This window comes from Equus quagga, chromosome 3 (genome assembly GCF_021613505.1).
Source record: "Equus quagga isolate Etosha38 chromosome 3, UCLA_HA_Equagga_1.0, whole genome shotgun sequence".
In the NCBI taxonomy this organism is placed as follows: domain Eukaryota; kingdom Metazoa; phylum Chordata; class Mammalia; order Perissodactyla; family Equidae; genus Equus; species Equus quagga.
Window position 1 is genome coordinate 89959832 of NC_060269.1, and position 13241 is coordinate 89973072.

The following is a 13241-nucleotide window of genomic DNA, read 5'->3' on the forward strand; positions in this document are numbered from 1 at the left end:
TGCAAGAGAAGCGTTGGCCCAGGACTACAGGGTGGGAGCAAAGGAAGGCTTAAGGCCCACCCACTGTAAGGCAGCTTTCAGTCCGACACAAAGGATCCAGTCCAAGGAGACAAGAACTTAATCGTAAGGGAAAGGTCTGGAGTAGAAGACAGGCAGGACGGAGAGAGGCATTCAGAGGCAGGGCCTGGAAAGTCTCCCTGAGAACGGGAGGTGACCTTTTGTATGGTGCCTCCTGTGTGCCTTGGATGAGTCAGGAAGAGTGTGAGGGGCCTGGTGGACCTCCAGAGCCCCGAATCAATGCCAAAATGCCACTGGAGGCCAAGAGGATTCAGTAGAAGCAGAGACCAGTGTTCTGGTCTAAGTGGGACAAGGCACTGTAACCAGAGCTCACTCAGTAAGGAGGCACCGGGCAAAACAAAACTCACTGTGGACCAGTCACCCCTCATCCCATGCCATGTGGATGCATAAACTTTCCCCTCCCTAGATGCCATCTTGGGTACTGAAGGGGGAGAGACAAAAAGGCCTAAGAGACTGAGCACTTACCCAAAAGAGATTGGGTTAGCCCAAAAGTTGTCTCTGGTTATCTTTAACTGGAAAGGTTATGTCCGGTGATGTCACTCCACCACTGAACCTTCCCATCCGAGGAAACGGAACTTTCAGAACAAGAAGAGAAGAGTTACAGATGAGAAGGATGCTGCATTTTTTTTCGACCTTCAAGTGCAATTTAAACCCATTGCTCCTGGTCCCTCTGATTCCAGAAGACCTGCTGTGCACATTATCCAGGAGTCACAGAGTTCAAATATGAATTGTCACTGTGAGTATTTTCATGCCTTGAGGTTGGCTTTTGTACATAGGAAAAGATTATTCGGAGGTTACTTTAGTTTTAAAACTTAATATTTAATTTACTAAAGTTGCAATTTAAAAGCCTAGTTTGCCTTAAGATTTTAAGTTCAACTTAGAATTCTTATTCTAAATTCTTTTATAAATATAGCAAATTTTAAGAACCACTTTGAAGGGCCTTAAATATTATTTTGTGCCACTTACAAATGTTATTAAACTCCCTGAAATCTTTTAAAGTACATTTATAAATTTAATATATTTTATTTTCTTCATAAATACATAATTATTTTATTTAATATCAAAACTTTCCTGGGAATCTAAATAATGCATACAAATATAATAACTCAAATTTATAAATGTGTGATTTTAAGCTCTTAAGAAATTTAGTAAGAATCCAACCTAAAATCAAAAGTGTGAGTCAATTACTCCCTTTGATATTTTAAGTGGAATAACAAGGCTGATCTTCTGTTCTACCAGGACAAATTCTTTTAAATATTACAACTACTTAGAATACTAGGTATGTATAGGTTCTGCATTAACACAAAAATATTAATGCTACAGGTATTATCCTCTTAAACCAAATGCTTATTTTTGTTGTTGTACTTTAAAAGTTTTGGATAATTCTGGTCTTCCTTTTGAGAAGTTGCCTTTGTTTGCTTCGTAAAATGAAATGTGGAAGCTGTCACTTCATTTGCAACAATATGTTTTTGTGAAACAGCATTCTTAACCCTTGCAGTTGTCCAAACAAAAATCAAAATGGATTGAATGTCTATTAGGACGTGGATATTGCCTGTTGTTTTAAAACGTGGGTTTTATTATTATTCAGTTATGGCAAGGCCCATGGATCAGGAGACAGTTGCCATTGACAAGATAGTTGGTTATATATTCATCTGCTCAGGCTGCTACAGCACAACACCACAGAGCAGGAGGCTTAAGCAACAGAAATTTGTTTGTCACTGTCCTGGAGGCTGGAAGTCTGTGGTCAAGGTACCAGCAAGGCTAGCATCTGGTGAGAGCTCTCCCCGTGGGCTACAAACAGTCATTTTCTTTCCCACTCTGTGCTTACATGGCCTTTCCATGGTGTGTGTGCACAGGGAGAGAGAAAAAGAGAGACAGTTCTCTGGTGTCTCTTCTTTTAAGGATACTCGTCCTATCAGATCAGGGCCCCACTCTTATGACCTCATCTAGTCTTACTTACTTCCTTAGAGGCCCATCTCCAAATACAGACTCACTGGGGGTTAGGGCTTCAACATATGAATTTTAGGGGACACACATTCAGTCCACAACAGTTATACTCTTAGATTCCCAAGAGAAGGAAGCACGTCACACCATGGCTGGGGAGGGGGTCAAATGGGAAGCACTGGGGTCAGTCAGGAGGCACAGAGAGCGAGGGGAAAACATGGGCAAGAGCATTTTGGGGTAACAAGTTACCCCAAAACTAGTCATTGAAAGCAACAAACACTTATTTCACAGCATCTGTGGTCAGGTATTAGGGTTAGGCTTAGCCAGGTGGTTCTGGATCAGGTTCTCTCACAAAGCTATAATCAAGGTGTCAGCTCTTGAGGCTGGAAGGGCAAAGATCTGCTTCCAAGCTCACTCACAAGGTTATGGACAGGCCTCAGCTCCTTGCCACATAGGCATCTCCACAGAGCTGCATAAGGACAGGGCAAGTGGCTTTCTACAGTTCGAGCAACCCAAGAAAGAGTGAGAGAAAGCATTCAAGAAGCCACAGTCTTTTTCTAACCTAATCTCAGAAGTGGTATCCAGTCATTTCTGCCATAGTCTATTCATTAGCAGTGAGTCACTAGGTCCAGCCCAAACCCAAGGGGAGGGAATTACACAAGGGTGAAAACACCAAGGCAGGATCATTGAAGGTCACTTTCAAGGCTGCCTACCACAGTTGATACCTATATTTCAACACAATTGCTTTTCTATATAATTTGATGTTTATTTCATTTTTTTCATTTAAAAACATCATTCTAAGAAGGGATCCAAAGTCTTCTCCAGCTGTACACAGCACAAATAAGTTGAGTCTCTGCTCTATTGCCAGACAGCTATGGGTTCAAACTCTGCCTCACCTGCCAGCCATGTGGACCTTGAGCAAGTGTTTTACCTTTGCAAACACTGGTTGCTCCAACAATAAAATGGAGATCATAATAGTGAGTATCCCAGATTTATCATAGGGATTAAATGAGATGGTGCATGTAAAACATAACATTCTGCCAGATTATCTTAAGCACCCAATAAATAGTAGTTACTATCAATATAGAAAAGAATATGCCTGAATTTCACACATAGACATAGTTTTTTGGGGGTTTTTTTGAGGAAGACTAGCCCTGAGCTAACATTTGCCAATCCTCCTCTTTTTGCTGAGGAAGACTGGCCCTGAGCTAACATCCGTGCCCATCTTCCTCTACTTTATACGTGGGATGCCTACCACAGCATGGCTTTTGCCAAGCAATGCCATGTCCACACCCGAGATCAGAACCGGTGAACCCTGGGCCCCCCGAGATGCAAAACATGCACACTTAACCGATTCGCCATCTGGCCAGCCCCTAGATGTAGTTTTCTATTTCACATAATTACACAGTCCACAGATGGTGTTTATTAGTGGTTGGGTTCCACGCTTTCCACCTGTTGTATACCTTAAATACCTTAAGGAACATTTGTGATGAAGCCAGGATGTGTCTGTACCTGCTCCCTCACCAAAAAGCACTATATAAAATACCAAATATGATTGTACCCAGAAGTATTAACACAAACGACATTAGCATAAGAACCAAACACTTGGCTAAAATCATCATAGGGAGGGGACGCATAACTCTAGAAGTCTCACACTGACAGAGTCTCAAGCCTGAAAATTTGCATTTTCAATGAGTAGAACACCTGCCACGTGGGACTAAGGTAAATAGTGGAAGGTGAATTGGGGGAAGATCAAACCCCTTTTAATCTTTCTGACCCGAGGTTTCTTCCTGTCAATGCAGTTTAAAAGGGAGGAGGCAGGCCAGGAACCACAGCTGCCCCGTTATTGCGTAATCTGTTTGTGAAACTCCTTTAACAGAGGGATGCACTCTTTTGCAAGCCAGTAACAAACCAGAGACAACTTGGGCACCTGAGACAGTCAGGAATGACTTGCTGCCTGTGTTGTCTCTTCCTATGAGCCTGGAAACCAGAACGATGGGATTTGGAAGCAGTAGACCCACCACTCCTGCCTGTTCTGACCTGGAGCCTGAACACAGGTGGACAGTGCTGGTTCAGCCTCACTAGAGAAAGCCTCTGGCCCAGGTGGTATCCCTCGCTGGTGCGGCCACGACTCCCCAGCATGGGCTCAAGAGCCTGTTACAAAGGAAGGGCAGCATCTGTCACCACGGAAAGTAAGCCCATGAGCGTGTCAGTTTCGATTTCCCAGAAACCATGAGGGAAGATGGAAAGTACTTTGTTCCTCTCCACGCCCCACACCTCCCCTGCAGGCTCACTCCTAATTCCCTGGTACGGTTTTGAAAAGCAATCTTATAAAGCTTCTTGATTAGCACTACAATGAAAATGAAACCACCCAGGCAAAAGGTACAGGGGATCTCTGTATTATTTCTTACAGCTACACGTGAATCTACAATTATCTCAAAATAAAAAACGTAATTAAAAAAATCAAGCTACTCAACTGTGACAGGAAGAAAGAAAGAAAGAACAACGCTCCTTTCCGAAAAAAAAGCCCCATCCTGGAAATCAAGTTGCTTTTTTTTTGTTCGATGAACTTCCTCAGTCACGCTCGCTGTAGCTGTGTGGAGGACATTCTGTGCCTGGCAAAAGGTCCTAGCACAGGAAATGAAGCCTGTTCCTTTCTTCTCCTGTCTCCTTCCCAAGCTACAAGTGCCTTAATAGCAATTGTAAAGAGGGTCTCTGGTAGTGTAGACAAGAATAGCTAAGACTGTTTGCTCCAGAGAGGAGAACAGGGGAGAGAGCTGGGAGAGAAAGGAAGATACGGCTTTCATGATACATCCTTCAGACTTCTGAATTTTATACCTTGTGTACGTATTACCTGGTCCAAAAATATTATTCCCCTAATATTACATACCCTTCGAAGGCCTAGCACAAACGTGACCTTCTCTATGAGCCTTTCCCATCCTACAAGTTTGAATTCACCCTTCCTTCCTGTGTGTTTCGTAGCACACTGGTTCTCAACACCAGCTGCCGGTTGAAAACCCTGAGAGCTTTGGAAAAAATGCCCACGCTCAGGGCCCTCTCCAGACCAACTGAATGAGGGTCTCGCAAGGGAAAGGTCATCATGGATGTTTTTAAAAAACTTCCCCAGGTAATACTAATGTGAACTCACGATTGAGAACCTCTGCCCTGGCACCTTATGGAGCCAAGATTCAAGCACTCACCCTAAAAGTAAACGCTGAATAATTGATTACAAAAACAAAAAACACTTTCACACCACTTATCACTTTGTCTCCAGAACAACCCTGGGAGCTGGGCATCCTCGCCTCTCTGCCCAAAAGAGGAAATGAAGAGTGGAAGTGCCAGAAGTTACCAAGGGTTCTTTTGAGCTATTCGGTTCTATTTTCCTTTGTGTTTGACCGCTTCCCCTGAGGTTAAAGCCACATTTTATCTTTCTCACGCAGAGTCTAGCATGGCACCTTACACACAGGAGGCATTCAACCGCAGTTTATCAACGAAGTGAAACCCAGCAGCTCAGCAGAGCAGCAGGAAGCGTCTCTCTCATCCAGAGCTCCTAGGCAGCTGGCTTCCTGGGAGGGTCCCAGACTGTCTGTGAGTTTGTCTCCCTGTGTCTCTATTTGCTTGTTTACCCCTATCAAAATCACCTCTGTTGCATGTTCAAAATGCAGATTCCTGGGCCCCAGATTTATAGAATCAACATCTCTGGGGGTGACATTCAGGGCTCTCTTTTTTTCCTTTAGGGATATCTTTTTTTAAATTTGTGTGTGCGTGTGTGTGTGTGTGGTAAAATATACATCACATAAAATGCGCCGTTTTAATCATTGTTAAGGGTACAGTTCAGTGGCGTTCAGTACATTCACATTGTTGTGCAGCCATCATCACCATCCATCTCCAGAACTTTTTCATCTTCCAGAACTGAAACCCCATGGCCATTGAAAAATAATTCCCTGTTCCCTTCTCCCCGAGCCCTGGCTCTCTCCATTCTACTTCCTGTCACTATGGATTTGACTGCGTTAGATATCTCTCTTTTTTTTTTTTTTTTTTGAGGAAGATTAGCCCTGAGCTAACATCTGCTGCCAATCCTCCTCTTTTAGCTGAGGAAGACTGGCCCTGAGCTCATATCCATGCCCATCTTCCTCTACTTTCTATGTGGGACACCTACCACAGCATGGCTTGACAAGCGGTGCCGTGTCCCCACCTGGGATCTGAACCAGCAAAGCAGAACGTGCGAACTTAACCACTGCGTCACCGGGCCGGCCTCCTAGATACCTCTCATAAGCGGGATCATGCAGCATTTGTCTTTCTGTGACTGGCTGATGTCGTAGCATAATGTGTTCAATGTTCATTCACATTGTGGAATTTGACGGGATTTCCTTCTTTTTTAAGATTGAGTAATATTTAATTTTGCGTGTACGCCACATTTTCTTTATATATTCATCCGTCGATGGACATCTAGGTTGCTTCCACTCCTTGACTATTGTGAGTACTACTCCAATGAACATGGCTATGCAAATATCTCAGAGATCCTGTTTTCAGTTTTTTTGCATGTATGCCCAGAAGTAGAATTGCTGGATCGTGTGGTAATTCTATTTTCACTCTTTTGAGGAAGCTCCATACTATTTTTCTCAGTGACTGCACCATTTTGCGTTCCCACCAACACTGTGCAAGGGCTCCAATTTCTCCACATCCTCTCCAACACTTGTTGTTTTCTGTTTTTTTGATAGTGGCCATTCTAGTGTCTGCGAAACAATTTCTCATGTGGTTTATGTTTGTATTTCCCTAGATTAGGAATGTTGAGCATCTTTTCATATGCTTGTTGCCCAGTTGTATATCTTCTTTGAAGAAATATCTCTTGAAGTCCTTTGCCCGTTTTTTAATCAGATTGTTTCCTTTTTTTGTTGTTCAGTTGCAAGAGTTGTAAGGGTTCTTGATACATTCTGGATATTAACTCTTAATCAGATATATGATTTGCAAATATTTGCTTCCAATTCTGTATATTGACTTTTTATTCTTTCTTTCTTTCTTTCTTTCTTTCTTTTTTTTTTTTTTTTTTTGCTGCACAGAAGTTTTAAATTTTTATGTAATTCACATTTGTCTTTTACTTTTGTTGCCTGTACTTTTGGGATCAGATCAAGAAATCATTCCCAAATACGTCAAAATATATGACATGTTTTCTTCTGGGAGTTTTATAATTTCTTGTCTTACATTTAAGTCTTTTATCCATTTGAGTTAATTTTTGTATATGGTGTGAGGTAAGGGTCCATCTCATTCTTTTGCGCGTGGATATCCCTCTTTCCCAGCACTATTTGCTGAAGATACTGTCCTTTCCTCATTGTCATGTCTTGACATCCATGTTGAAGATCATTTGGCCATATATCTGAGGGTTCATTTCTGGGCTCCCTATTCTCTTCCATTGTTTTCTGTCTTTATGCCAGTACCATATTTTTTAGATTACTGTAGCTTTGCAAGATGTTTTGAAATTAGAAAGTTAAGGCCTACAGCTTTGTTTTTCTTTCTTTTCAAGATATTTTTGGCTGTTTAGGTGCTTTGAGATTTCATATGAATTTTAGGATGGATTTTTCTATTTCTGCAAAAAATGCTGTTGGAGTTTTGATAGGGATTGCATTGAATCTGTGGATCACTTTGAGTAGTATTAATATTTTAACAACACTAACTCTTCCAATCCACAAATGTGGGATGTCTTTCCATTTACTTGTGTCTTCTAAAATTTCTTTCAGCGATGTTTTGTAGTTTTCAGTGTATGAGTCTTTTGTCTCCTTGGTTAAGTTTATTCCTAAGTATTTTATTATTTTTGATGCTATTTAAATTAGATTGTTTTCTTAATTTCCTTTTCAGATTGTTCATTGTTAGTGTATAAAAATGCAACTGATTTTTTGAGTGTTAATTTTGTATCCTGCAAATTTGCTGTATTTGTTTATTATTTCTAACAGTTTTTTGGTGGAGTGTTTAGGGTTTTCAACATGTAAGATCATATAACCTGTGAACCGAGATAATTTTACTTCTTCCTTTCCAATTTGAATGCCTTTTATTTATTTACTTTTTCTTGTCTAATTGCTCTGGCTAGGACACCTGGTACTGGTGCGCGTGGGCATCCTTGCCTTGTTCCAGATCCCAGAGGGAAAGCTTTCAGTTATTTACCATTGAGTATGATGTTGCCTGTGAGGTTTTCACATGTGGCCTTTATTATGTAGAGACAATTTCCTTCCAATCCTGATTTGTTGTGTAGAATGAAAGGGCATTGAATTTTTTCAAATGTTTTTTCTGCATCAATTGAGGTGATCACGTGGGTTTTTTCCCTCATTCTGTTAATATGGTATATTACTTTGATTTTTGTATGTTGAAATTTTCTTCCATTCCAGGGATAAATCTCACTTGGTCATGGTGTATAATCCTTTTAATGTGTTGTTATATTCAGTTTGCTAGTATTTTGATGAGGATTTTTACATCAATATTCATCAGGAATATTGGTCTGTAGTTTTATTTTAGTATACTTGTCTCATTTTGGTATCAGGGTAATGCTGGACTCATAAATGAATTTCAAAGCGTTCTCTTCTCCTTAATTTTTGGGAAGCATTGAGAAAGACTGGTGTTAACTCTTCTTTAAATGTTTGCTAGAATTCTCCAGGGAAGCCATTTAGTCCTGGGCTTTTCTTTGTTGGGAGTTTTTTGATTACTGATTCAATCTGTTTACTAATTATAGGTCTGTTCAGATCTTTTCATTTCTTCATGATTCAGTCTTGGTAGGTTGTATGTTTTTAGAAATGTATCCATTTCTTTTAGGTTACCCAATTTGTTAACATATAATTGTCAATAGTAGTCTCTTATGATCCTTTTTATTTCTGCGACATCAGTTGTGATGTCTCCTCTTCCATTTCTGAATTTTTTATTGTCTTCTCTCTTTTTTTCTTAGTTAGTCTAAGGATTTGTCAATTTTATTGGTCTTTTCAAAAAGCCAACTCTTAGTTTTGTTGATTTCTTTCCATTGTTTTTCTACTCTCTGTTTCATTTATTTTTGCTCTGATCTTTATTATTCTCTCCTTCTGCTAACTTTGCGTTTAGTTTGTTCTTCTTTTTCTAGTTCTTTGAGGTGTGAAGTTAGGTTGTTGATTTGAGATTTTTGTTCTTTCTTTAATGTAGGTGTTTTCCAAAACAGAACTTCCGTCTTAGTTTTGTCTTAGTACATCCCATAAGTTTTTGTTTGTTTGTTATTTTTTATTTTATTTTTGTTAACATTGGTTTATAACATTATATAAATTTCAGAGGTACATCATCATTATATTTCGATTTCTGTGAAGACTACATCGTGTTCACCACCAAAAGTCTAACTGCCATCTGTCACCATAAACATGTGCCCTTTTACCCCTTTTGCCCTCCCCCACCCCTCATACCCTCTGGTAACCAACAATCTGTTCTCTGTGTCTATGTGTTTGTTTGTTGTTGTTACTTTATCTTCCACATATGAGTGAGATCATACAGTATTTGGCTTTCTCCATCTGACTTATTTCGCTTAGCATAACACCCTCAAGGTCCATCCATGTTGTCGCAAATGGCAAGATTTCATCTTTTTTTATAGCTGAGTAGTATTCCATTGTATATATACCACATCTTCTTTATTCATCTATCAAGTTGTTTTCAAGTCTTGACTATTGTAAATAATGCTGCAATGAATACAGGGGTGCATATATCTTTTTCAATTAATGTTTTCATGTTCTTTGGATAAATACCCAGAAGTAGTATAGCTGGATTGTGTGGTAGTTCTATTCTTAATTTTTTGAGGAATCTGTGTACTCTTTTCCATATTGGCTGCCCCAGTTTACATTTCCATCAGCAACGTACAAGGCTTCCCTTTTCTCCACATCCTCTCCAACACTTGTTATTTCTTGTCTTTTTAATAATAGCTGTTCTGATGAGTGTGAGGTGATATCTCACTGTACTTGTGATTTGCATTTCCCTAATAATTAGTGATCTACTTTGAACATTTTTCCCTGTGCCTGTTGACCATCTGTATATCTTCCTTGGAAAAATGTCTGTTCCGATCCTCTGCCCGTTTTTTTGGTTTTGTTTTGCTTTGTTTTGTTTGTTTGTTTGTTTTTGAGTAAGATTAGCTCTGAGCTAACATCTGCTGCCAATCCTCCTCATTTTGCTGAGGAAGACTGGCCCTGAGCTGGCATCTGTGCCCATCTTCCTCTACTTTATATGTGGGACGCCTGCCACAGCATGGCTTGACAAGCGGTGTGTAAATCCACACCCAGGATGCAAACCGGTGAACCCCAGGCTGCCAAAGTGAAACATGCAAACTTAACTGCTGTGCCTTTGGGCAGGCCCCCCTGCCCATTTTTTAATTGGGTTATTTGGTTTTTTATTGTTGAGTTGTATGAGTTCTTTATATATTTTACATATCAACCCCTCATTGGACATATGATTTACAAATATGTACTCTCAGTTGTTACATTGTCTTTTCATTTTGTTGATGGTTTCTTTTGCTGTGGAGAAGCTCTTTAGTCTGATGTAGTCCCATTTGTTTGTTTTTCTTTTGTTTCCCTTGCCTGAGGAGACATGATAGTCAAAAAGATATGGTAAGACCAATGTCAAAGAGCATACTGCCTACATGTTCTTCTAGGAGTTTTATGGTTTCAGGTCTTACACTCAAGTCTTTAACGCATTTTGAGTTGATTTTTGTGCATGGTGTAAGATAATGGTCTACTTTCATTCTTTTGCATGTGGCTGTCCAGTTTTCCCAACCCATTTATTGAAGAGACTTCCCTTTCTTCATTGTATGTTCTTGGTTCCTTTGTCAAAAATTAGCCATCCGTGGATGTGTGGGTTTATTTCTGTGCTCTCGATTCTGTTCCCTTGATCTGTGTGTCTGCCTTTGTGCCAGTACCCTGCTATTTTGGTTACTATAGCTTTGTAGTATGTTTTGAAGTCAGGGAATGTGATACCTCCAGTTTTGTTCTTTTTTCTCAGAATTGCTTTGGCTGTTCAGGGACTTTTGTTGTTTCATATAAATTTTAGGATTCTTTGTTCTGTTTCCGTGAAAAATGTCAGTGGGACTTTGATAGGGATTGCATTGAATCTGTAGATTGCTTTAGGAAGTATGGACATTTTGACTATGTTAATTCTTCCAATCCATGAACATGGAATATCTTTCCATTTTTGTGTCTTCTTCAATTTCTTTCAATAATGTTTTATAGTTTTCAGTGTACAGGTCTTTCACTTCTTTGGTTACATTTATTCCTAGGTATTTTATTGTTTTCATTGCATTTTTGTTGTTGTATTCTTGATTTCTCTTTCTGCTGTTTCATTGTTAGTGTATAGAAACACAACTGATTTTTGTATGTTGATTTTGTGCCCTGCAACTTTACTGTATTCATTTATCATTTCTATTTTTTTTTTTTTTTTTGAGGAAGATCAGCTAACATCTGCCACCAATCCTCCTCTCTTTGATGAGTAAGACTGGCCCTGAGCTAACATCCATGCCCATCTTCCTCTATTTTACCTGTGGGACACTTGCCACAGCATGGCCTGACAAGCAGTGCGTAGGTCCGCACCTGGGATCTGAACCAGCAAACCCCAGGCCATGGAAGCAGAACATGTGAACTTAACTGCTGTGCCACCTGGCTGGCCCCTCATTTATCATTTCTAATAGTTTTTTGGTGGATTCTTTAAGGTTTACCAGGTAGAGAATCATGTCATCCACAAACAGTGACAGTTTTACTTCTTCCTTTCCAATTTGGATCTCTTTTTTTTTTTCTTTTTCTTGCCTATTGCTCTGGCTAGGACTTCCAATACTATGTTGAACAAGAGTGGGAAGAGTGGGCATCCTTGTCTTGTTCCTGTTCTTAGAAGAATTGCTTTCAGTTTTTCACCATTGAGTATGATGTTGGCTGTGGGTTTGTCATATATGGCTTTTATTATGTTGAGATACTTTCCTTCTATACCCATTTTATTCAGACTTTTTATCATAAATGGATGCTGTATCTTGTTGAATGCTTTCTCTGCGTCTGTTGAGATGATCATGTGATTTTTATTCCTCATTTTGTTAATGTGGTGTATCACATTGATTGATTTGCAGATGTTGAACCATCCTTGCATCCCTGGAATAAATTTCACTTGATCATGGTGCATGATCCTTTTAATGTATTGTTGTATTTGATTTACTAATATGTTGTTGAGGATTTTTGCATCTACATTCATCAGTGATGTCAGCCTGTAGCATTCTTTTTTTGTCTTGTCCTCGTCTGGTTTTGATATCAGGGTAATGCTGGCCTCACAGAATGAGTTAGGAAGTATCTCTTCCTCTCCAATTTTTTGGAAGAGTTTTGGAAGGATATCTATTAAGTGTTCTATGAATGTTTGGTAGAATTCACCAGGGAAGCCATGTGTTTCTGGACTTTCTCATTTGGGGAAGTTTTTGATTATTGTTTCTATCTCCTTACTAGTGATTGGACTATTCAGATTCTCTGTTTCTCCTTGATTCAGTTGGAAAGTTGTATGATTCTAAGAATTTATCCATTTCCTCTAGATTATCAATGTTGGTGTATAGCTTTTCATAGTATTCTCTTATAGTCTTTTGTATTTCTGTGGCGTCTGTTGTAATTTTTCCTCTTTAATTTCTGATTTTATTTACTTGAGCCTAATATCTTTTTTTCTTGGTGCGCCTAGTTGAAAGTTTGTCAATTTTGTTTATCTTTTCAAAAAACCAACTTTTAATTTCATTGATCTTTTCTATTGTCTTTTTAATCTCTATTTCCTTTATTTCTGCTCTAATTTTTATTAGTTCCTCCCTTCTTCCTCCCTTCTACTGATTTTGGACTTTGTTTTTCTTTTTCTAGTTCCTTTAGGTGTATTGTTAGATTGTTTATTTAAGATTTTTCCTTGTTTCTCAAAGTAGGCTTGTATTGCTATAAACTTCCCTCTTAGTACCACTTTTGCTGTATCCCATAAATTTTGGTATATCGTATTTTCATTTTCATGGTCTCCAGGTATTTTTTTATTTCTCCTTTGATTTCTCTGTTGACCCAATACTTGTTTAGTAGCATTTTGTTTAATCTCCACATATTTGTGGCTTTTCCAGTTTTCTTCTTATAGTTGATTTCCACTTTTACAGTGTTGTGATCAGAAAAGATGCTTGGAGGGCTGGCCTCATGGCCAAGTGGTTGAGTTCACACACTCCACTCCGGTGGCCCAGAATTTTGCCA